Raw genomic sequence first — 23704 nt, 5'->3', positions numbered from 1 at the left:
TGTAGAAGGCTGCCTGGACTGGATCCTTCTATCTCACTTCAGTGGCTATGACTGGACTCTGCCAGCACATACTGTATTTACTCAGGGTCTCTCCTTATCCCCTCTTCCTTGGTTACTTTGAACCCCTCCCAACTCTCCTTCATTGCTTGCAGCAGTTCAGGTTCCTTTGGATTTTTTAGTGCTACTTCATTTTTGGCCACTTTGCTTTCACAGCTCCTATTCTTCTGTCTCTTCATGCTTCACAACATGCCCCTTGGCTATTGCTGTGTTCTCTCATCAGTTGCCTTCACGATTCACTTATGATTGATTATTTACCATGTATCAGACACTGTACAACTTATTATTATTGAGCACTAACCATGTGTTCAGTTCTATACAAAACAGGGCAGGCTTCTGTAGAGTTTTCCCCAACACCAATCTACAAGCTAATATTAAAAGGCTTTGGAAAGGTGTGTAGTAATAATTACCTAAAATATCTGAGAATGGTATCGATGATGCACAGTGGTTTGGAAAGATGATAAATATTATAACAGAAATCTAGGTATCAATTTAGATAAGTCATCTTTAAATCACTTATATGATCACTATTTGTTGGTCCACTAAATGGTGAACTTCAAATGATACAACAGCAAAATCTCCATGCTGGAAGGATTTAATATCAAGCTAAAGTTTAATATACAAGAAACTTTCACCTATACAACCTGAATTGGCTTTTAAACTGGTTTTGTTAAATTGGTGTACCAGACTCTGTGGACACTCTTATTTTAATATCAGAATAGTTTATTATAGTTTAGTTAAACCTGTTCCTAATCGCCGTAAGTTAAACTAAAATAAGACACTCAAATTAAAATCAGAGTGTTCACACAGAGGTTTGCACTAGTTTAACTATATTGATTTAAATTCACATCTTAGGTTATACCTGTGCAACTTTGCATGCAGACAAACCCTAAATCTCCCTTGTTAGAAGTGTAACTTCAGAATGTAAATATTCTTTATTGCCTGTGGAAAGCATCACAATGATAGTTTCTAACATAATCCTGAAAAGTCCTACTGATCAGCCGAAGTGAAGGACAAATATATCAGCACAAGTGATTTTGAGAAGAAAGATTAGAGACAAACAATCACTCTCCAAAGTGATGTGGGAAACTGAACTCCATGCATTATTACACAGACAAAATATTCAGGCAAGTAAAATATTGACTTTCGACAGTTTACAAAAAACAATATAGCTTGTGTCCTAGGGCAGCTGTTTAATCTGCAATTGATACTGGAATATGACATTATATATAATTATGTTTCCCATATAAATCCCAGAAAGTCCCCCCCCCCCAATAGATATTAACCACCTAACTGCAATGGTCCTTCCCTCAGATTTCCAAACTCAACAGCATCAACAACATAATTCTGTATAGGTATTAATTACTTGTATTCAAGTAGCACTCACAAAGGTGATAGGCACTGTCTACTCAAATACTGAGCAACATTGTGCACAACTGATTATAATCTCAGACATTCAATAAATGAAGGGTGGAGGAGAGGAATGCAATTAATATACTACAATCTTTATTTACACTGACATATTCTTATGTAATGTGGAGGAAGATTGCTGGCCAATGACACCCCTGTATTGTGTTTACTGTTCATTTTGATGCGACTTCATGGTGCTTTGCGGTATGAGAGCAAGAAGTGTTTTTATTTACTTTAATTTTAGCCACGCTTCTTCTAAATTTAAGCCAGGTAGAAGTTAACTACCTCTACTAGAGGAAAACACTGAATGTATTGGGCCAGATTCTGGTCCCTTGCTGATCTGTACAGAACACAGGTCGGGTGCCTGTGTAAGGTCCCCTTTCCCTGATCCTGTTGCAGGTTTGTCCTACTGCTTTGGAGTTGAGCAGTATGGAGGCTGCTCTAGTTTACATGAACAAGTGTCTCTAAAGGTCTGAAAATGTAACAGGAATTGGTAGTACCTAGGGACATCCAAGCTCCTTTCCTCTGACCGTGCCTTCTTTTTCCTGCTAGGATGACAGCAGGAGTTGGGGATGGTGGGTTTCTAAATCAGGTCTACAGCCTTTATACTGAAATGACCCTTCCTGGTCTGGCTATTGAGTTTTAGGGCCAGGTTATGCCAGCTGTGCTATGCATAGTGGCCACATCACACCAAAAGACTCTGGCTACACATGTTGGACTGATACAAATTAAGATATTTTGTGAATAAAAGTAACGATTAACAAGCTGGGCATCCTGTGCTATTACCAAGATTCATTCTTGCAATTACTAATCCTACTAATGCTGCTTCAGAAACAAAAATGGGGAAAAAGCTCTGTCTAGCAGGCAAACTGGTAATTACTGGGGTTTGCAGAAACTAGTGACACCATCTTCATTTATACTTATAAATTCTATGGGACATTGTTGACATGGAAAAAAACGGAGTTTCTTGTGACAGACATCTATTTTGTATTATGCTTCCGTCGATCCCAGAAATCTGCAAAAGAATACACTTCCCCTCATTTAAGGCCTAGGAATGAAATGGTGAAGAGCTTATATATTATAATTATAGTTTGAATTCTAAATGTATAGCTAAGAATGGGAACTGGCATTTCTTGCTAGAATATAAAAGCAACAAATCTTGCTTTAGGTTTTTGCTTGCATGTTCTTTGGGGATTTTCCTCACATAACAGTATAGTGCTTTGTTATATGAAGAAAGTGAGGAGAATCAAACCCCATTGTTTTGAGGAAATAAATGGGATATTAGCAATAGCATATGAATGTGTATGATGGAAAATATATGTTCTTCTTTAGCTATATTATAGACTTCTTATAATGGTTTTCTATTCTCAGCAACAAACACTTCACTTTTCTGTTGCGAGTTCTTCAATATAAAGCAAAAACAACAATTCATTAAAATGAATATTTGAGTAGATATATGTGCAAAAAGAACAGACTGATGCTTTCCATAGGACCTCTGGAAAAAAAAATCTTGTGTCTACTGAACCAAATTATTCTCTTGATATTTTCATTTAAACAAAACATTTTGGATAGTTTGGAGTGAAGCCCGTTGGATTTGTTCTGCTTCATATGCTTTCATTTTCTCTTCCTTTTCTTGTACTCCTCATTCTTTTGGAGTGTCAGGGGCTGCAATTTGTTTCAGTGCAGCCAAAAATGTGGTTTTGCTTTGTATACTTAGCACTGGTTTCTATGTAAGATACACACTGGGCAGATCCCAAGTAAAGGTCTCTTCCAGCAGAAGGTCAGACATTTGGTGCCTTTTCCATATGTTCTGAACAGTGTTGCTGGCTGTTCTCTGTGTTGAAAAGGAGCATTGAGAAAGATGCATTGAGTCCTGGTTGCACATCTGGAAATGTTGATGGGCAGTTGAGATTTTAAGGCATTGTGTTCATTCTCCTCCACAGCAAAGACTCAATATACCTTGAAGGCAAAAAGCTGGAATTTCCAAATGCTCATGACATTCCAGTGGAATTTTGAGGGGGAAAAAAAGAGAGAGAGAATGGATTTTTTTTTTTTATTAAAGTACCCGTCAGTCCCCAGCATGGTACTGCCACTGTCTAAGCTTTCACACTCCGATCACAATATGACACAAATTTGCTTTTTGCATTGATTAAAAATTGTCAATGTGAACTGTACCTTGCAGCTACATATGCAAAAAACCAACCAACCAAAAAAAAAAAAAAAAAAAAAAAAGAGAAGCAAACAACACATGAAGCAAGAAGAAAGCTGCATGCTTCTTTATGAACGTATAGGCAAATAGATAAAGTGGAGTAAATATAAATAGTCGATACACCATTAAAACTTTCTAATTATAAGGACAGTTAAGCACTGGAATAGACTTCCAAGGGAGGTTGTGGAATCCTCATCATTGGAGGTGTTTAAGAACAGGTTAGACAAATACCTGCAGGGATGATCTAAGTGTCCTGCCTCAGCACAGGGGACTGAACTAGATGAAGTCTCGAGGTCCCTTCCAACCCTAAATTTCTATGATTAAAAGCACTACAGTTTCCTGATTTTAGTTAAAGGATGGAAATATCGGAGCTGACCAGATCCCTTTATTCACAGGAGAATAGATTTTCTGTCCATAGCTCCTACAAAGTCTTTTCATTTTAAGAAAATGTACATATATCCACTCATCCGGAATAAAGAGAAAGGACATATGGTGAGCATTTTTCTACCATCACTCAAACTAGTTCATCAGTCAAATCTATCCAATGTAAATATTGTCCAAAAGAGCAAAGTTATTTTGATTTTTAATATGAATATGTTAAATAGCTACATTCTCAACTCTGGAAAAATCATCTGTGAGGAGCTTCTGTCTAATTTTAAGATAGGTCAGAGAATGGAGGAGAGCATTTTATGAAGTAACTAGTAATTTTGGGTGCTTCGGTGGTTTGGGTTTTCCCACTTGAAATGCCTGAAAGAGACCTGATTTTCAGAATGCACCAAAGACCCAGCCCTTTGGAAATCAAGCTCCTTTAAAGTTATCTCAGATTGGGCACCTAGAAATTGAGGCACCAAAAAGTGAATTGCTCTTTAAAAATCTTGGTCCAAGACTGCCCAGTATGCAACTAAATCTTCACAAAATATTCTTTATGCCAGTGATCCTGGCATGGTTCCCCAGGACTAAAGAACCAAATGAGCTAAGGAAAACAATGGGGGCCTTTTAATTTGACTTGAACACCCAAGTGGTTTTCCTGACAAAACTGCATCTTGAGCTGTATCTTACTTGCAGCTACTCTGTCTGTTTTCTTGTGGTCAAAGGACTTTGCAGCCAACATAAAGTGAAAGCTTTACAGGAACGTATATCCCTACATTTGGATGAACGCATTGTAACAGTATAGCCTTTTGGAGTGCCTTGAGTGTAGTGCCAAGGGAATTACATGTTTGTTTTAGGTCTCATACTCTCCTTTATCTTGCTGCTTCAATTTGTATCCATTAATAAGCACTGCGTTATAAAGTCAACTCCCATTACTTATATGATATCTGGAGTTATTGGCCCTAATCCTGAAGTTCTGAGGTCAATGGAAGTTTTATCAGAGCAAGGCCTGCAGGACTGGGCTGATTGTTGGTGAGATACCACGTTATGGGGCAATTTTTCAGAAAGTGGCCAGTTTCTAGATATAATTTATTTTCACTAGAAATTCATCTGCAGACACAAATCCTAGTAGTTGCAGTTTTACCTAACTTGCTGCAGATGTAAATTAAATAGAGCCAAATTCTGACACCCTTACTCACACTGAGTAGCACCTTAATGCTACACACAATCCCATTGATTTCAATGGAATACTTCTGGAGTCCGGTGCTACTTAGTGCAAATAAGGGGGTCAGAATCTAACCCATTAATTAAAGAGGTGACTACTCTGGTTTGTGCACATTATGTGGATTCAAGTTTTGTAAGGTGCAATATGTTCTGGCAACCAGGGGCCTCAGTCAGCATCTGGTATATCCCTGTATCTTTACTCAGTATAGTACTTTGTTCCCCCATACCAAGTGCCTTGTTTTCTGGCAATGTTCTTGTGTTCTCTCTCTCTTCCTCTCCCACCCTTCCTTTCCCACTTTTAATAAAATAAAAATTATAAATTAAAAAATAAGTTTAAATTAAAGAATGCTGCAGCTCTGTGGTTAAATGATCACATTTGATAATCTAGGTCAGGGGTCGGCAACGTTTGGCATGCAGCTCACCAGGGTAAGCACCCTGGTGGGCCAGGCCAGTTTATTTACCTGCTGACGTGGCAGGTTCGGCCGATCACGGCCCCCACTCGCCGCGGTTCGCCGTCCCGGGCCAATGGGGGTGGGGAGAAGCAGCGCGGGCGAGGGATGTGCTGGCCGCAGCTTCCTGCCGCCCCCATTGGCCCGGGACAGCAAACCACGGCCAGCGGGAGCCATGATCAGCCGAACCTGCCACGTCAGCAGGTAAATAAACTGGCCCGGCCCGCCAGGGTGCTTACCCTGGTGAGCCGCGTGCCAAACATTGCTGACCAATGATCTAGGTTTATGGAGTTAAAAAAAAAAAATCTTAGCACAATGTAAATTATAATTTTGTGGTGAATACCTTAAGGAAGCCCTTATAGTAGGAACATCAGGTAGGTATTTTTCCAGCATGTACCAAGAAATCTTATTTACTTACTATTTCAAACCTCTATTGAAAACTTTTAAATGGATAATCACTGATTACATTGTTGCGGTCTTTTCAGGACCGGATTGTGAACCTGATCTGGTGAGCAGTTTCTCTCACATCAAAGCTCAAAGGGCCATTCACCAATAGGAGAAAGGGCTCAATCTGGTCCTTATATTCACTACAGTTAGGTTATGTTAACTATTCTGTGTTTTGGTATACAGATAATGCCACATATGTTGATCTATATATATTCCTTTAACATGACTACTTCAGGTATGTTTTTTAACTTTTTGTGGTTCTAACACCAAGGCTTATTTTTTCTGGTGATTAAAATCAATAGCCTGTAAAGGATTAAAATACTTGAATAGGCTTAACTAGAACCATGTTTAATCCACTGGGCTTTCAATATGCACTGGGTTCCAAGAGGCAGAACGAGTTCAGCAACCAAGAGATCCCAGTCCAAGCATGCTGAGGGGCTCTTTCCCAGGTATAACATAACTGGGACGTCTCCTGTTAGTTTCTCCATGACTATATTATCCAGTGCCTGACACTATGTGAGAGTCTGGGCTGAATTAAAACTAATCCGTTTCCAATGCTTGTTCAGATTCTTCCATTAGATTTCCTAAAGGTCAAGTGCCTCTAGATTAAGGTCAATTTAGTTGCTTGCCACCCTGATACAGAAGCTCCCAACGACACCACGCAAGAAGAAAAGTCAAGTGGTCAGGTAAATCCTTGAGAGTTTGACAGATTTTCAAATTAGTCTTCAGGAATTTCCTTATTATGAAGGACCCGAACATTCCACTCATCTGACGTGGGTCTTACTTGCTCCATCATATCAACACCAAACACCCAAATGTAAATAGATAGGAAATCCTCAATGAGGAACAGATGATTCATATCAATCACACTGAAGTAAGCATATAAGATGCTTGATTAGAGTATGCACAAACTGCATCTGTGCCGACTCAGTGCTTGCTAACACATTATGTTGAGGGATTGTTCCTTCAGTTTTACTTGGCACATCTCCCATTGACAACAATGGCGGTTTCACTTGAGTAATGACTGCAGGATCAGGCCCTCACTGGTAAAACTAATTTGAAGCAATTAAAAACAAAACGCAGACTTTATCTCTTTTTTTAAGCCCCCAAATGACAGAAAATTGAGAATTAAGGTGGACACCGTCATCAACTGCAGTTTATGATGATGAAAGCATCGGGGGGTTGTGGTCAGAGCTCTCTACCTTTCATACTATACACTAAAGTACAACTATTATTAGTATATCCATTGTGCCCCCACGTAGATAGGGGCTCCCTTGGCACTGTACAAGGAGATAGCAAGAGACCATCCCTGCTCCAAAGAACCCGTAAACTAAACAGACAAGACATCATCAACACATCCATTTTATAAATGGGGAATGGAGACATGGAGAGATTAAATGACTTGCATAAAACTGTCAACTCTTCCTGTGTATTTGTACAGCACCTAGTACAATGGGCCCAATATCAGTTACAGCCTCTAGGCCCTACAGTAAAACAAATAAGGTCACACAGAATGTCAGTGTGCTCCTAAGCCCTCACTCAGTGCCTTAAGCATGGGACAAACTTTCCTCAATACACTCTGTGTATATGCTTAGGGAATCCAATGTATTGGATAAATGTTATCAAAGTTAATGTCAGGTCCTAATCCCAATTCAAACTGGATCAGGATCAGGTCCTAAGCATGGCAAATATTCCTGTGCCACCATTGCTTTTTTATTTGGTACAGCGTGGTTAAGAACTAGGGAAGCAAATCTGAAATCGTATACCTCTACCCTGATATAACGTGACCCGATATAACACAAATTCGGATATAACACGGTAAAGCAGTGTTCTGGGGGGAGGGGGGAAGGGGGCTGCGCGCTCCGGCGGATCAAAGCAAGTTCGATATAACGCAGTTTCACCTATAACGCGGTAAGTTTTTTTGGCTCCCGAGGACAGCATTATATCGGGATAGAGGTGTACTCAGTACATTTCAAATAAACAAAAAAAGCACAAAAGACACCACATTTCTTGATCCTGCTAGGACAATAGCTGTGTTGATTCACTTCTCTATATTTGGGCTTGGTGTTGTTCCCATTGAAGTCAACGGGAGTTTCATCAACCTGAATGGCAGCAGGATTATGCCCATTCTGTATTTGTACTTTTCAGGAGAAATCCATTATGACTCATACAGAATATTATGCCTGGAGAATTCTTGCTGTTCTGTTTTTCAGTTTGACAGCATCATATATCCATTTAAGTTTTATTTTAGCTTTTCCTTAGACGCCCCATCCAAAGCCCTTGGGCATTTGCTAAATTGAGCATGACAAAGCAGCAATACCTTGTAACAAAGATGAATCAGTGTATTTGTCAAACTTGACTATTAACCACAGTACCTTTTCCAGGTGGAAGAGAAACTTATAAAGACCCTTTCAGGGCAACAAATTAGTTTGTCAATGGATCTAAATAGTCATTAATGAAAATGCTTCATAGATGAATTACTGAAAAATTATTCTTGGGGCTGGTTATAAAAATACTCACTCTCAAGCCAGGACATATTTGTTAGTCAGTCTGCATGCTTTGAAAGTAGATTGACTGTTTAGCCATTTTAGAAAATGGTCTGAAGAGACAGTAAACATATCTGCTGCATGTTATTCTTGAAGTCTGACACTTGAAATGCTACATACAATGCAATGATGGTCAGACACTATACTCTATTCCACTGCAGGAATCATGAAAGTTAATATGTAGAAGTCTGACTTAAGAAACAGGACTTGTAGTGATTGAATTTCTTGAGTCTATCTATTTAGCTTAAACAAAGAGAAGGTTAAGGGGGTGACTGGATTACAGTTTATAAGTACATAAGAAAGGCAGTACCAGGTCAGACCAAAGGTCCATCTAGCCCAGTATCCTGTCTACCGACAGTGGCCAATGCCAGGTGCCCTAGCGGGAGTAAACCTAACAGGCAATGATCAAGTGATCTCTCTCCTGCCATCAATCTCCACCCTCTGGCAGACAGAGGCTAGGGACACCATTCCTTACCCGTCCTGGCTAATAGCCATTAATGGACTTAACCACCATGAATTTATCCAGTTCTCTTTTAAACTCAGTTATAGTCCTAGCCTTCACAACCTCCTCAGGTAAGGAGTTCCACAAGTTGACTGTGCGCTGCGTGAAGAACTTCTTTTTATTTGTTTTAAACCTGCTGCCTATTAATTTCATTTGATGATCCATAGTTCTTGTATTATGGGAATAAGTAAATAACTTTTCCTTATCCACTTTCTCCACATCACTCATGATTTTATATACCTCTATCATATCCCCCCTTAGTCTCCTCTTTTCCAAGCTGAAGAGTCCTAGCCTCTTTAATCTCTCCTTATATGGGACCCGTTCCAAACCCTTAATCATTTTAGTTGCCCTTTTCTGAACCTTTTCTAGTGCCAGTATATCTTTTTTGAGAGGAGGAGACCACATCTGTACGCAGTATTTGAGATGAGGGTGCACCATCGATTTATATAAGGGCAATAATATATTCTCAGTCTTATTCTCTATCCCCTTTTTAATGATTCCTAACATCCTGTTTGCTTTTTTGACCGCCTCTGCACACTGCGTGGACATTTTCAGAGAACCATCCACGATGACGCCAAGATCTTTTTCCTGACTTGTTGTAGCTAAATTAGCCCCCATCATATTGTATGTATAGTTGGGGTTATTTTTTCCAATGTGCATTACTTTACATTTATGCACATTAAATTTCATTTGCCATTTTGTTGCCCAATCACTTAGTTTTGTGAGATCTTTTTGAAGTTCTTCACAGTCTGCTTTGGTCTTAACTAGCTTTAGCAGTTTAGTATCAACTGCAAACTTTGCCACCTCACTGTTTACCCCTTTCTCCAGATCATTTATGAATAAGTTGAATAGGATTGGTCCGAGGACTGACCCTTGGGGACCACTAGGACTGACCACTAGTTACCCCTCTCCATTCTGAGAATTTACCATTAATTCCTACCCTTTGTTCCCAGTCTTTTAACCAGTTCTCAGTCCATGAAAGGACCTTCCCTTTTATCCCATGGCAGCTTAATTTACATAAGAGCCTTTGGTGAGGGACCTTGTCAAAGGCTTTCTGGAAATCTAAGTACACTATGTCCACTGGATCCCCCTTGTCCACATGTTTGTTGACCCCTCCAAAGAATTCTAATAGATTAGTAAGACACGATTTCCCTTTACAGAAACCATATTGACTGTTGCTTAACAGTTTATGTTTTTCTATGTGTCGGACAATTTTATTCTTAACTATTGTTTCGACTAATTTGCCTGGTACAGACGTTAGACTGTAATTGCCAGGATCACCTCTAGAGCCTTTTTTAAATATTGGCATTACATTAGCTAACTTCCAGTCATTGGAAGCCGATTTAAAGGACAGGTTACAAACCTTAGTTAACAGTTCCGCAACTTCACATTTGAGTTCTTTCTGAACTCTTGGGTGAATGCCATCTGGTCCCGGTGACTTGTTAATGTTAAGTTTATCAATTAATTCCAAAACCTCCTCTCGTGACACTTCAATCCGTGACAGTTCCTCAGATTTGTCACCTACAAAAGTCAGCTCAGGATTGGGAATCTCCCTAACATCCTCAGCCGTGAAGACTGAAGCAAAGAATCCATTTAATTTCTCTACAATGACTTTATCGTCTTTAAGCACTCCTTTTGTATCTCGATCATCAAGGGGCCCCACTGGTTGTTTAGCAGGCTTCCTGCTTCTGATGTACTTAACAAACATTTTGTTATTACCTTTGGAGTTTTTGGCTAGCCGTTCTTCAAACTCCTCTTTGGCTTTTCTTATTACATTCTTGCACGTAATTTGGCAGTGTTTATGCTCCTTTCTATTTGCCTCACTAAGTACCTACATGAGGAACAAATATTTGATAATGGGCTCTTCAATCTAGCAGAGAAAGATATAACGTGATCCAATGGCTGGAAGCTGAAGCTAGACAAATTCAGACTGGAAATAAGATATATATTTTTAACAGTGAGGTTCATTAACTACTTGAACAATTTACCAAGGGTCGTGGTGGAGTCTCCCTCGCTGACAATTTTCAAATCAAGACTGGAAGTATTTCTAAAAGATCTGCTCTAGGAATTATTTTGGGGGAGTTCTATGGTTTGTGTTATATAAGGAGGTCAGACAAGATGATCACAATGGTCCCTTCTGGCCTTGGAATCTCTGACGCTATAAACTATGTCAAATACAGGATATGCTACATAGACTATATAATTTGATATGCGATTTAAATGGATGCTCCAGGAAAACTGACAAAGTGACTTGCTCAAACCAGACTTCTGGCAGGAGATGTGTTTTTGGACCAAAACTGTGGCCCATCATTGCACACCCATGCAGAAGAGCAAGATGGCATAAGGCACCCTTGCTGATAGCAGAACGAGGGCAGGAGAGTGGGGGGAAGCAGTCTCTGCAAAGCTGCCCCTCCTCCTCCAATACAGATGGGTGGAGGCTTGGCTAGGGTTACCATTCGTTCGGATTCTACCGGACATGTCTGGCTTTTTTTGAGTTAAAAATAGAGTCCGGGGTGAATTTGTAAATGTCAGGATTCCCCCCCCCCCATGCAGAGAACACGCGGCTGACAGGGCAGCCGGCCGGATCGTGCCACTCACACGGGGCTCTAGAGCCCCTCCTCCACTTCCCCCTCCGCTCCCCTGCAACTTGAGATCACTCCCTTCCTCTCTCTCCCTCCCCTCCCCCGCATCTGCAGATCGCCAGCCGGCTGTTCGCCTCAGGCCTCCGGCAGTCTGGAGCTCCTCCCCCTGCTCCTGCTCCCCCTCCCCGCAGCACTCTATTCTGAGCCGCACGGTAAGGGGGCCAGGGGGTCGGAGAAGGGGCAGGGAGGTTCTGGAGGGGGCAGTCAAGAGACAGGGAGCAGGGTTGGATGGGTCGGGAGTTCGGGGGGGCTGTCAGGGGGTTGGGGAGTGGTTGGATGGGGAGTGGGAGTCCCTGGTGTCTGTCTGGGGGTGTGGGTAAGGGTTGGGGCAGTCAGGGGACGGGTAGAGTCCTAGGGGGGCAGTTAGGATGGGGGGGAAGGTTTCAGGAGGGTGCAGTTACGGGACAAGGAACAGGGAGGCTTAGGTAGGGGGTGGGGTTCTGGAGGGCAGTTAGGGGCAGGGGTCCCAGGAGGGGGCAGTCAGGGGACAAGAAGTGGGTGGGGGAGGGTTGGGAGTTCTGAGGGGGGCAGGAAGTGGGAGGGAGTGGAAGGGGCAGGGGCGGGGCTCCTCCCATCCTCTTTTTTGGATTGTTGAAATATGGTAACCCTAGGCTTGGCACCAACCTGCCCTTAAGGCACTAGGAAGCACAGTTGCCCAGCACACTGGGGCACATACTCTGAGCTATGTGCAGGGCTGGCATAGAGTGCATTTCCTCTCCCGTCTCCCCCATAAGATCAGGAGGGGCACTAAGAAGCAGATGTGACAGTCACAAATGGCTCAGAAAGCCACATTTAGCCCTTTGCCGACACACTGTAAAATTCAGAAGTACAATAAAAGAGCTTGTGAATGACCTTTTTGTTCTCTGAGTCAAATCCTAGTTCTAGGTTTGCATGACAGTAAGGAATATGGTAGCCTCGTATGGCCATGTGAAACTACTGTATACCAGGCCAGCTGGTTCTGAAGATAGCACATGTTTCAGCTACCATAGGCAAGAAGTAGCTTGGTGGGAACAGGGAGCTAATTAGTGTGACCTCACCTCGACCTTTACCAGTCCTATGGTGAGAGAGCTCTCTCTCTCTCTCTCTCTCATCCTTGCAACCTTTGAGTTCTAATAAGCCCCACGTAGCTCCAGCAAGAGTGGAGTGAGGGAGCAGACCGCACTGTGAGCCTTCTGTGGGCCTTCTGTGGGCACAAACTAGCTGCCAAAAACTCCACTTTTCCCCTCACAATTTTTACATTCCAATTACTCATTGTCTATACAAAAATCTGAAGCATATGGAACACTTAAAAGGTTGGGGCATTGTACATTACAGTTAGCTGGGGATACTGCATGAGTGCTCAGGGGGTCGGATGGAGGGGAGGACTGATGGACAGCCTACTTTGTTTTGAGGTTCCTGCAACATAATTTCAGCTTCACATGATGCCTAGGATACGGGGTCCTGACCACAGAACACTTAGTTGAATTTTTCAGGACTGTTATCTTTTAACAGGAGGATGGTCTGGGAAAGATTTAAAATGAAGATGAAGAAACTTGCTCTAGGAGGCTGAGAATTCCAACCAGCATATATACTGAATGCAGTATTTCATTGCAGATCATGATTCATTTTTCAAGCAGAAAAAGGAGGTAAAATTAATCAAATTGCTAATTACAAATTATTTACCCAACTCTAGATAGGATCTTGTGCCTGGTCTAGAACCCATCCAGCTACATTCTTCTACCACACGCATTACTGCAGTGTCTGAATACCTTTCAAATTATTAAAAGTGAGTACATATAGGGCATGGTATATTTCTCTCCCTTTTCATTGTGTGTAGACTTTGATTTAACTGGGTATTTGTTTGATGTTTTATTGTGGTGTTGTTTTTGCTGTTGATGCTGCTAGGTTTTGTGTGTTATTCTGGAGGGTTACTGAGTTAAAGCTGGTCAAAGTGGTGAGTTTTAGGTTTCATTCTGAAAGTACTGAGGTTCGTGGCTATTCCACATTGTTCCATGGTTGTGGACCTATTGTTAAGAAATCTCTGGGTCTTGAACACACAAAGTCTCACTCTTGAGGTTAACACTAACACTCTCATAGTTCTAGAGGACCATAATGGTTCCAGAAAGTCATGATCACATAGGATGAGGTGTTGTTTTAGATAGCTGATTAGGACAATCTCTTTGAGGGCTTAGAAGAGGAACAAAGCTTTGAATTTTACTCTGTACTCTACATTAAGCCAGTGAAAGAGTGGGACCCCAGCATAATATGCTCTTGGAAGTCTGTGTTGCGAGTAAGCAAGCTACTGTATTTTGAACCAACTGGAGGAGCTTTTTAAAGTCAATAGTTTCATTCCTGTGAACATTCCATTACAATAATCAAGTCTGCAAGTCATGGGTACATGGATCACCATGATTATGTCTAAATCCAATAAGTAGCATTATTCTCATTCTTCTCTGGATTCAGCTTCATCCAGCTGCTCTTCATCCAGATACTATTTTGACCAGGATCCTCAAGAGCTGGGAAATCATGCATCTTGTTGATCTCTTAGTCATGTTCACATCCCCTGTGAAGGTAATATAGAGCTGGGGGTATCATCTGCACATTTCTGTCCACATTGTATCAAAATTTTTCCTAGGGGCTTCATATTCATTAGCTATCCAGTGGTACAGGGGAAAGGATGGATCCCTGTGGCAATTGTTCTGGAGGCCAAGGAGCAGATTCCCATCCATGCTTCTCTGAAAGGAATGATTGAAGCTATTTCAGCACTAACCCACTAACCTCATGGTTCATTAGAACAATGGAATAAGTGAGTTCATGTGCACGTGGCAGCTTTCTCCAAGGAGGCTTTCAGAAAATCCTACTATCCCTCAGTAAACTCAGCCAGCAAACTATACTGAACTGATGATGGGGAGGAAGTCTTTTCATATATAAGCATCATGGTGCTGAATACTATGGAAATGCCCATAAACACACATTAGAATAAACTCACATCAGGACATGCATTCATATTGTACTGAGGAACATGCACTTCTTCAGTGCTTGGTGCATCTGGCCTTAAGATTCATGCCTCTCAGTGTACTTGATGCAAGCATCCATCTGTTCCTTGACCATGTGCCTTGTTATGCTGTTCCTTTGCTAGATCATGCATAAAAATGGAATGAAGTATTACCTACTTCAGCCGTATGGTTTCACCATTCAGGCCAGTGAAGTAAGTGACCTTGTAGCTCTCTCGCATTGTTTCCTTAGTGGAGAGTGTTCGTGCCAATATGTTAACCATACTCAACCATTCTTCATTTCTGATTTCTCTCGTCTAAGCAGATAAGAATGACCTAGGGCCTCTTAGTGTGTTTTACATCAAAGGCTGATGAAGAGTTCTGACAGCCTGGATGTCAGTGTTGTAAATAAGCCATTAATCACACTGCCATTCCATGGAACAAACTTTTCCCAGAGGGTATGAACTTTCTTCAGGTCACTAATATAAACCATATCTTCTCTAATCCAGTGGGGCAGTCATTATGTCAGTGCTCTCAAGGTGGGCTAGCTCCATGTCAGGCTGATACTCCATTACTTTCATTTTAATGCATAGGTCATTGTTACGGTTCCATTGGATTATAAATGGTCAATTAACAGATAAGTAGCTGCAATGAATTAAATAAATGAAGGCATAGCTCAGTGGAATTTCCACCAAGGGATAGCTGGTTCAGTGTCCTGTTAAAACTCTTGCCTCAGCATCACGTATTGAATAAAGATCCAAAATAGGGCTATAGGAAAAATAAGAGCTTAAATGATTTGGTGGTTGACCAAAATAATGTGGTTGCAGCAGAGGCTTCATAGCCTAAAGTAGAACGCAGTGACTATAAAAAACAATGTATCTAATATTAAAATAGAAATTGGTTTTAAAATAAACCCCAGTCATCCACTCTGCCATCAATATTCTTTATATCATTACACAATAAAAGGCTACAATAAACTCTTACACAACCATCAGCAGACAGAAATGATCATATGTACTGTACAATAAAATATTAGTATGATTCAGGGGCATGGCTAAAAACAAAGGTTAGTCCCATCTACATTTCAAGGCTAAAATGTTTCAACCATGTTGAAACCTAGTCTCCTAACTTGCTTGGGGGCAGGGCCGGCTCCAGGCACCAGCTTAACAAGCAGGTGCTTGGGGCGGCCAAGGGAGAGGGGCGGCACCTGTGGCAATTCGGGGGCGGCAGGTCCCTCACTCCCTCTAGGAGCGAAGTACCTGCCGCTGAACTGCCGCCGCCGATTGTGGCTTCCCTTCTCCCCCCCCCCCCCCCAATTGCCGCTGCCGATTGTGGGGCCATTTTGCTTGGGGCGGCAGAAATGCTGGAGCTGGCCCTGCTTGGGGGGGGGGTTGTTTTTGCAGTGTAGAGGGCCTCATTCTGCTACAATTAAAATATATGGCTGCTCAATAATCTGCTGCACCCAATGGAAACTAGGCATAGGAAATATGGGAGAACTGCAATCCTGGAAGCTGTAGGGCCCTGGTTTGAGTCCAGGCATAGTTTAGAGCAGCCCTGAAGTGCTAGGTCTCAAGACTGTTTTTAACTCTGCTTTGGCTACAGTGGCCCCTAAGGGGACATTCACCGGCAGGGGACTGCTGAACACTGCATGCTTTGGCCATTCCACCCATAGTGTATTGGTGTGGGGTGTAAGAGGAGTGGCACAGGGCTGGCTAAAAATAGCTTTTGTCACCAGGAAATCCCCAGTTTGCTGTTTAAGACCAAGCCCGTTGCTTATGTACTCTGTATAAATAGCTACATTTTGAAGCTATGTTTACAACAAGAACAACAACAACAAAATCAAAATCTGTGTTCAAGCCACAGTGAAAGAGGAGAGTGGCGAAGGTTGGCTTAAACAATTCTGAGTAACACATTTCTCTACCTTTCTGGGAACTGCTGGGCACACTAAAAGGGTCCCCACCACCGCAGGGACCTTAATCAATTTAACAGACTGTGCCTATTTTACAAATAAAATATCATCTCACAACCCAACTTCTTTAACTACTTTAAAGTCACATGCTTTTGCTAACTCAAGTGGGCACTGAACTAAATGTGGATAAACACTGATTGACTAGCTACTATTTGAGTACAAGCTCTTTACCTAGAACATCATCTCACCCGCCTATACAGAGTTGGGTGCCAGGCCTCACAAGCCTGAGAGCCCATCTACACTACAAATATAATGAATAAGCTACTAAAACCTCAGGGGATCCTGTTGTCCCTTTCCTGGTTAAAATGAGGTTAAAACACTTGGACTGCTTTGAACACCTCCCCACAAAAGCTTTGACCCACCAGCAGTCACCTCAAATATATATTTTAAACAACTGGATACGCTACTGTAGAGGCCGGAGTCTCTTGTCTGACAAAACCACCAAGACCAGAAAATGTTATTTCAGTTTTGCCATATAGCTCCCTGAAAAGAAAAAGGTGTTTAACAATATACCAGTAAATACTTATAGATTCTCTCCGTTAAATCAACAAAAATTCTAGTGTGCAAAATGTTACCATTTAAAAAGTTTCTATCACAGTCATGGGGGGCGGGGGGAAATGTACATCTTCACTACAACCGTAACTGGGTCATGGGATCCCATTCCAACAGCGTTTACAATTGGATTCATGAGCTGGGGCTCCCCTGGGAGGAGATAACTAGGAGGCAAACATAGTTTAAGACAACAAGAGCTGTGCTAACCTTTTCTAAGTTGTAAGTCATGGTTTCAGACATTGCTGTTTCATACAGCATATATTTCACTTTGCAATCACAACAATTTTATTTAAAATGCTCTAGTTTCAAGGGTTTATATTCCAAACATAGAAAGGTGTTCTGAGCTGGAACTTGAGCCACAGGCCTCAACTCCACCTGGAAAGCAATTCTTCTATTTTTAACATTTTAGAAACATCACTTCTGACCTTTTAAAATAATGAGTGTAAACAACAGCTGGTTTAAGATGCTGGGCTAAGTCTGTTTATATAAAAAGTCTGATTTAAAAAAAAACTGTTTTGGAAGAGATTAGTCCAGAATATAGTGAAAGATTTTTATATTCTGGAAACAAATTTAATCTAATCAAGAAGTGAGATTTTAGAACTGAATTTATAATTAAACAAAGCTGACAATTTTTAACATATGGAGTTAATGCCATACATGGCAGCCAGGACCACTGAGAGTGTCAGGTCCATATATTTTGGTATAAGGATTTGACTGATGGACAGACATGAGCTGGGCAAATGAGGATACTCATCAGATTTCACAAGAAGAACAGAGTTGGACAGACCTTAGTCCTGTCTTTGAACCAAAGTGAGACTTAATGAGGTTTAAAGGGAGGTGGGACACCCAAGGCCACAGACCAGCTAAAATAAAGAGATCTCAGAGGTGTGTCTGAAGAGGTGACTCTGTAGCAGAGACTATTCACATACCATCTCAGCCAGACCCTTGGCTTTCTCCTTCTCCAAGCCCCTCCCCAGAGGCTTCCAGCACAATTCTGTTTCTGTTACTCCCTGACTATGCTGTCAGTCTCTTTCTTCTTCCTTAACACTTCATAGGCCTCCAAAAATCCCACCTCCCTGCACCCTGTCACCACCTTTCCAGAAAAGATTTCAATTCACCTCCTTATGCCCCCTTCCCTTTCAAGGCATATCCCAGGGCCCAGCCTACATGCACATACTTGTACGGGGCTACTACAGAATTCAGTGTAAACCCTGCAAGAGCCTCTAAAAGCAAAAACTGGCCCCTTTTTATATTGCAGTGTGTCAGAGGTAATAATATTATTCATCATTCCACCTCGCATATAGAAACTTAACTAGCTTAACATAGATTCTATCCTTAAAATCCATTTTCCTCGTGTAATGCGGATGCTTCCTTGGTGGGTCATCGGCAGCAGGGATCAAATCTGGGACCTCTTGAGCTCATGTACACGCCTCAACTGCCTGAGATCTATTAACCAAGGCTGTAGCAGGCTTGTCAATTTCTAGCTGGCCTAGCCACCACTAGGGAGGGATAGAGTGCCACACAGATCAGACATGGGTTACACTTTTACCCACACAACTGTGCATTTAAAAAAAAATGAAATGAGATTTTAAAATAAAGTATGCATCAGGTGCATTTATTTCTGGAACGTCTTTTCCTGTTGGCCATTGTATTATTGTAACACATCAAGGAAAAGTCTAGTGGGAATCAAGAATCCTGCAGATTGACAAGAGGAGCAAGTTTTATTAAAAGCAAACTGTAAACTTTTGTACTTTAAAGAAACAATTTGATTTAGCAGATCAAACACAAGGTGTCAGAAGACAAGTTGGAAGGCCTTTGGGACTTCTTAGTGGCCTCAAAAGTTATATTTTGTTTTATTATTTGATTTCTTTGAGGTGCTCATACCAAATATGTTGACATAGCTTCTAACTTTTCCCCAGGCTGATTGTGCAAGTTTAGTACATTACGAATAGTCAGTGTTCTCAGTGATTTAGCAGAAACCTCAATAATTTTTTAGAAAAGGTGACCTTAGAAATAACCGTTAATTTATTGTCTGTGGATGGATCATAAAAATGTATTTGGTGCCAAATCCTGCAGCAAGCTGATGCACATTTTTTTATTTAATCAAGATAAAATGTGTGGTATTTAATAAAAATATTCTTGTCCTTCAAGAAAATAAGCTTTTTCAATAGAGAGATAGCTCAGAACCAAAACTTTGGATCAGCATATTCATTAATTTTGGGTAGGGGGAAATGGTAATTATTTATATAGATTTATACAAGACATAAAAGTCTCCAGGCACGATTACCATATATGAAAAATACAACCAATCCACCCCAACAAAAATAAATGTACAAAACACAAGCCCAGAAAAGAAAGAAAACCCACTCCATCCTCAAATCACAGCTCTCGAGGCACATATCTGTGCCCTCAGCACATCCCTTCCTTCTCAAAACCTAGGAAAAAGAGGTGGGCTTTGATGCAAGCCCTGAAGATTAACAGATATGGGTTATTTCAGACCAAGCATGTATGGAGTACATCCAAATCTAGATTTTGCAATTGGCCTCTGTCTTTAAGATAGAGCATTTCCTTAACCTAAGCCTTCTATGCAAGCTCCATCTCAAATGATACAGATATATCTTATTAAATGAAAGCCTCATTTTTATCCAAACCAAATAAAGATGCTAGTCCTCACTGAAGGCATCTATAAATCCACTCCCGGTTTCCCCTTTCAAACTACAGCCATGTTTTGCACGAGCTGTGTTTTGAAGAATTTGGTTAAGATTTTTTTTTTTTAAGATGAGAAAAAAGTGCCTTTTTTCCCATCCTGGGTGAAGTGAAAATCAGATGAAGTGATTTTGAGGAGAATTTAACTCTAAAAATTAAATGCCCTTTCTTTTCTTGGTTTAAGCAGACTTTTCACATTAGTGGTGACCTTTCCAAGGAAGTCTCACACCTTCAGGAAGAACCCAAGCATAGAAAATTTTAGCCAAAAAAGGGTATGTTTCAACACGACAGGAATATATCCTATAAATGAAACTTAAGTAGAGAGGGTGCTAGCAGCCACCTGCTAGAACTTCTTCTGCTCTTGACAATTACATAGAAACAGCATATTTTTAGCTTTTCCAAACTCATTCATTAGTATTAAAAAAAACTGCAAGTGACTTTTATAATAGCTGCCCACTTATATTTAATGTTAAACTAATACCACAATATTTGGCAGTGTTTTCACAATATTTCTGAAGAGCTCTGTATAGCTCAAAAGCTTGTATCTTCCACCAACAGAAGTTGGTTTAGTAAAAGATATTACCTCACCTGCCTTGTCTCTCTAATATTTCACATTGTTTAGAGGAATTACTGCTGCAGAGAGAGAAAGAGAGAGAGGTTATTTCATTGATCTTCATCCACTTTTGGAAAAACGATTACATTTCAGACTTCTATTTAAATTTTGTTCTTAAATGTTAAAACCAAAAAAATAAATTACCTCCCCCAGCAGTGGTGAAAATGTTCTCTGTGGGTCAGATGCAGGCCATAAAATTCCATAATTTAGCCTATAGATGCTCATCTGTCATTAAAAGATGCAACGAATGGAGACTACTGATCCCAGCATGCATTGCAACGAGGCTGCTGAGATGAAGGTGGGGTACGTAATGCTGTGACCTATTACTTCCTTGGGCCACATGTCTGTATTTAAGATGTGAATGCCTGTAATCCATTCATTTTATTCAGGTTAGATTTGCTCCCTGGGGCTCTGGCCAATGTAATCTTCAAAGGGGGCACTATGACCTTATGTATGTGAAATAATTTCAAGAGATGTAGTGCACTCTCTCTCTACAAAATAACAGTGTACTGTACAAATCTTAATGAGTGTAAAAAAGTATTGTTTACTTTATTTGCACTGCAGTGGTATTATTGTTTTAATTCCATGTTGCACTGAGGATAAAAACCTGCTGTAAGACTTCAGAACACAGTTCAGCTGCATCAGATCATACAAATCACCTCTAATGTGCTTTCTGTTAAAAGCATTACTGCTTATTATTTATTTGTTAAAAGTCAACTACATCTCAGGGTGGTACAAGGCACAAAATACAAATTCCATGCCCCTAGGAGATTGCAATCTGAACAGGAGAGAGTATACATATGCTTTTGTGCAATAGATTTATACACACAGACGTGAAGCCTGGGATAACCAGAGTCTAAACTAATAATATAATCCTTCAGGCTGGATGTTTTGGTACACAACATACATGTGTAATAGAAAACTACTAGACATAACCACAGTTTATACTTTAAAATGAAACATGACTTTTATTGCATTAGTACTGCCTTACCTCAAAACTGCCTTCTAGGGAAAATAAAAATATCACAACTTTTGAAGATATGGGATGGGATTTTCAAAAGCACCGAAGTGGTTTAGGACCATAAATACCACTAGATCAAGGGGTCTTGTGCTTCTAATTCACTTTGGTGCTTTTGACAGTCCTACCCATGGTTATTGTCATGATAGAAGAAATGCTTCCTTTTTAACATAAAGCACTGTATGCATTGATGTAGACTACAATGTTCAGAGATGTGTTAAGGGAGTTCGGTGCATAACTTCCACCGAATTTCACATAGAAAACAGATGCAAATATTTCAATACAAAAGTGTGCCAAGCACAAAATGCACTACACAGTGTAAAATGCAGCATCATAGTACTATTTTTGTTATCCCAGATATGACTACGTTTGTTTTGATTTTAAGCAGCGGTATTTTGCTTTCTAGATTTGGTGGGGGGGGGGATGTGGGGAGGGGGGTCCTGGCACAATATGATCAGCACTAGCTCTGTTCCCATTTCTGAGTAATTAATTAGCTGCACCCACTGTCTCATATGTTTATAGCTTCCTACCCTACACGGAGTGAAAAATGGATATACAAAGCCATAGGCTTGACCTAAACTGACCTAACATTTGATTGCCTACATCCCAGTTCATGGGTGAGAGCCTGTGTTGACATCCATGGTCCTCAGCACAGCCTGTAATTGATTTCCATCTGACCTGCAGGGTTTAATTTTGTTCACCAAGGAGTTCCTAGATCATCTTTGTTATCTGGTAAGATCAGTGCCCCATATGCACACATAGGTCCACAGGGGGTCTCAGACAGCTGTAGCTTTAGTGAAGGGACCACCAAGAGCCATCTCAGAGGCTGTCCATTTTGAAAGCAGAGTCTTTACTTTCATTCTCTACCAGAGGAGGCACAATAAAGTTTTCAAAGGGATTTCCTGAAACTCTGAGCTTTATTTTGGAATCAAAGTTTAATGTCAAGCTGCTCATTTATTTCAAAAAAATTAAAGACATATTTCCTGTTACTTAATTCTACTTAACCTTTTGTTTGACAAGTACTTATAAAAACTACTTCTCTTCTATTTTCAAAACAGAATGTAGCATGACAGTAGAGCAGACTTCAGAGGGGAATTTTCAATGTATATAATTAAATAGTGCCACAAATATAATAAAAGCTGGCATATAAAACACCTAATTTAGTAAGGAATCTAGAATAACTGACATCTTAGTAAGTCACATTGTGGGTTTCCTTCTATGTTTTGGGAATCTATTCTCTCAATGCACACTTTGGAATTCATTCTTACTAATGGCTGTTGTGTCCATTGTCAACAGTAAATTATATTGAAGCGAAATAGTTTCAGCCAATCAGAACAAAGAAGTGGTTTATGCTTACTGACTCACAAATATACGCTCATTTCTGTAACTATACACCATGCAAGTCTCTACACTCTGATTCAGTGCTGTCATCAGAACTCACCCTAATGACTTGCGCAACAAACGTGGTCCATCTCCACTTTAGCTTCATCCTGCCAACAGAAGAAGAAACACTGCTGTTTCTAGACAACAATTTCAAGACCAGTTGTATTCCCCCTCACAAAAATGTAGTTATTAAACAGTTCAGAGCATCACTACCATCTACTTGAGAGTGCTTCCTGTTAGCTGATTAATAATTACACCGTAACCTCAGTATCTCATCCTCTGGCCCCTGCTTTTGTTTGGCCTGGAAATTGGTTTGTTACCCTATAAACAGGAAGCATACTCAATTATCTAAATAAACTCTAGTGTATATAATTCACTACTAGGTTAATGAGTAGGAAGATGGCCAATAGTAGAAAGTATTACATGCAAGAGAACAGATTTTATGAGAGCCAAAACATGTTGATATTATTATGATCTTCAGTAATGTCTGAAAACTAGTTTAAGGGAAAAAACACCTGCCAAAATGAAAAACTAAATTTAGATTTTTCCTGCAAATACACACGGAGACTTAGCCCTCACATAGCTCCACTGAAGACAGTAGAGGGATCATCATTCAATACATTTGCGATTAAGTGT

The 23704-nt window shown here is 40.6% G+C and overlaps 1 protein-coding gene across 4 annotated transcripts in view; it reads right to left on the bottom strand.

The window, feature by feature from the left end:
• The window catches only part of LNX1 (ligand of numb-protein X 1), a 312361-nt gene that overhangs the window by 235477 nt on the left and 53180 nt on the right, over nucleotides 1–23704 (bottom strand). For 3 of the 4 annotated variants that reach the window (XM_065598040.1, XM_065598039.1, XM_065598034.1), the window contains exons 2-3: nucleotides 23127–23175; nucleotides 20643–20687 (exon numbers count right to left, since the gene is read on the bottom strand). The gene's annotated coding sequence lies outside the window, so the exon portion shown is untranslated. The remainder of the gene's footprint in view (nucleotides 1–20642; nucleotides 20688–23126; nucleotides 23176–23704) is intronic. The other variant, XM_065598035.1, reaches the window with a different exon arrangement.

This window comes from Chrysemys picta, chromosome 5 (assembly GCF_011386835.1).
Source record: "Chrysemys picta bellii isolate R12L10 chromosome 5, ASM1138683v2, whole genome shotgun sequence".
In the NCBI taxonomy this organism is placed as follows: Eukaryota; Metazoa; Chordata; order Testudines; family Emydidae; genus Chrysemys; species Chrysemys picta.
This window is presented reverse-complemented; position numbering and strand designations above follow the sequence as displayed.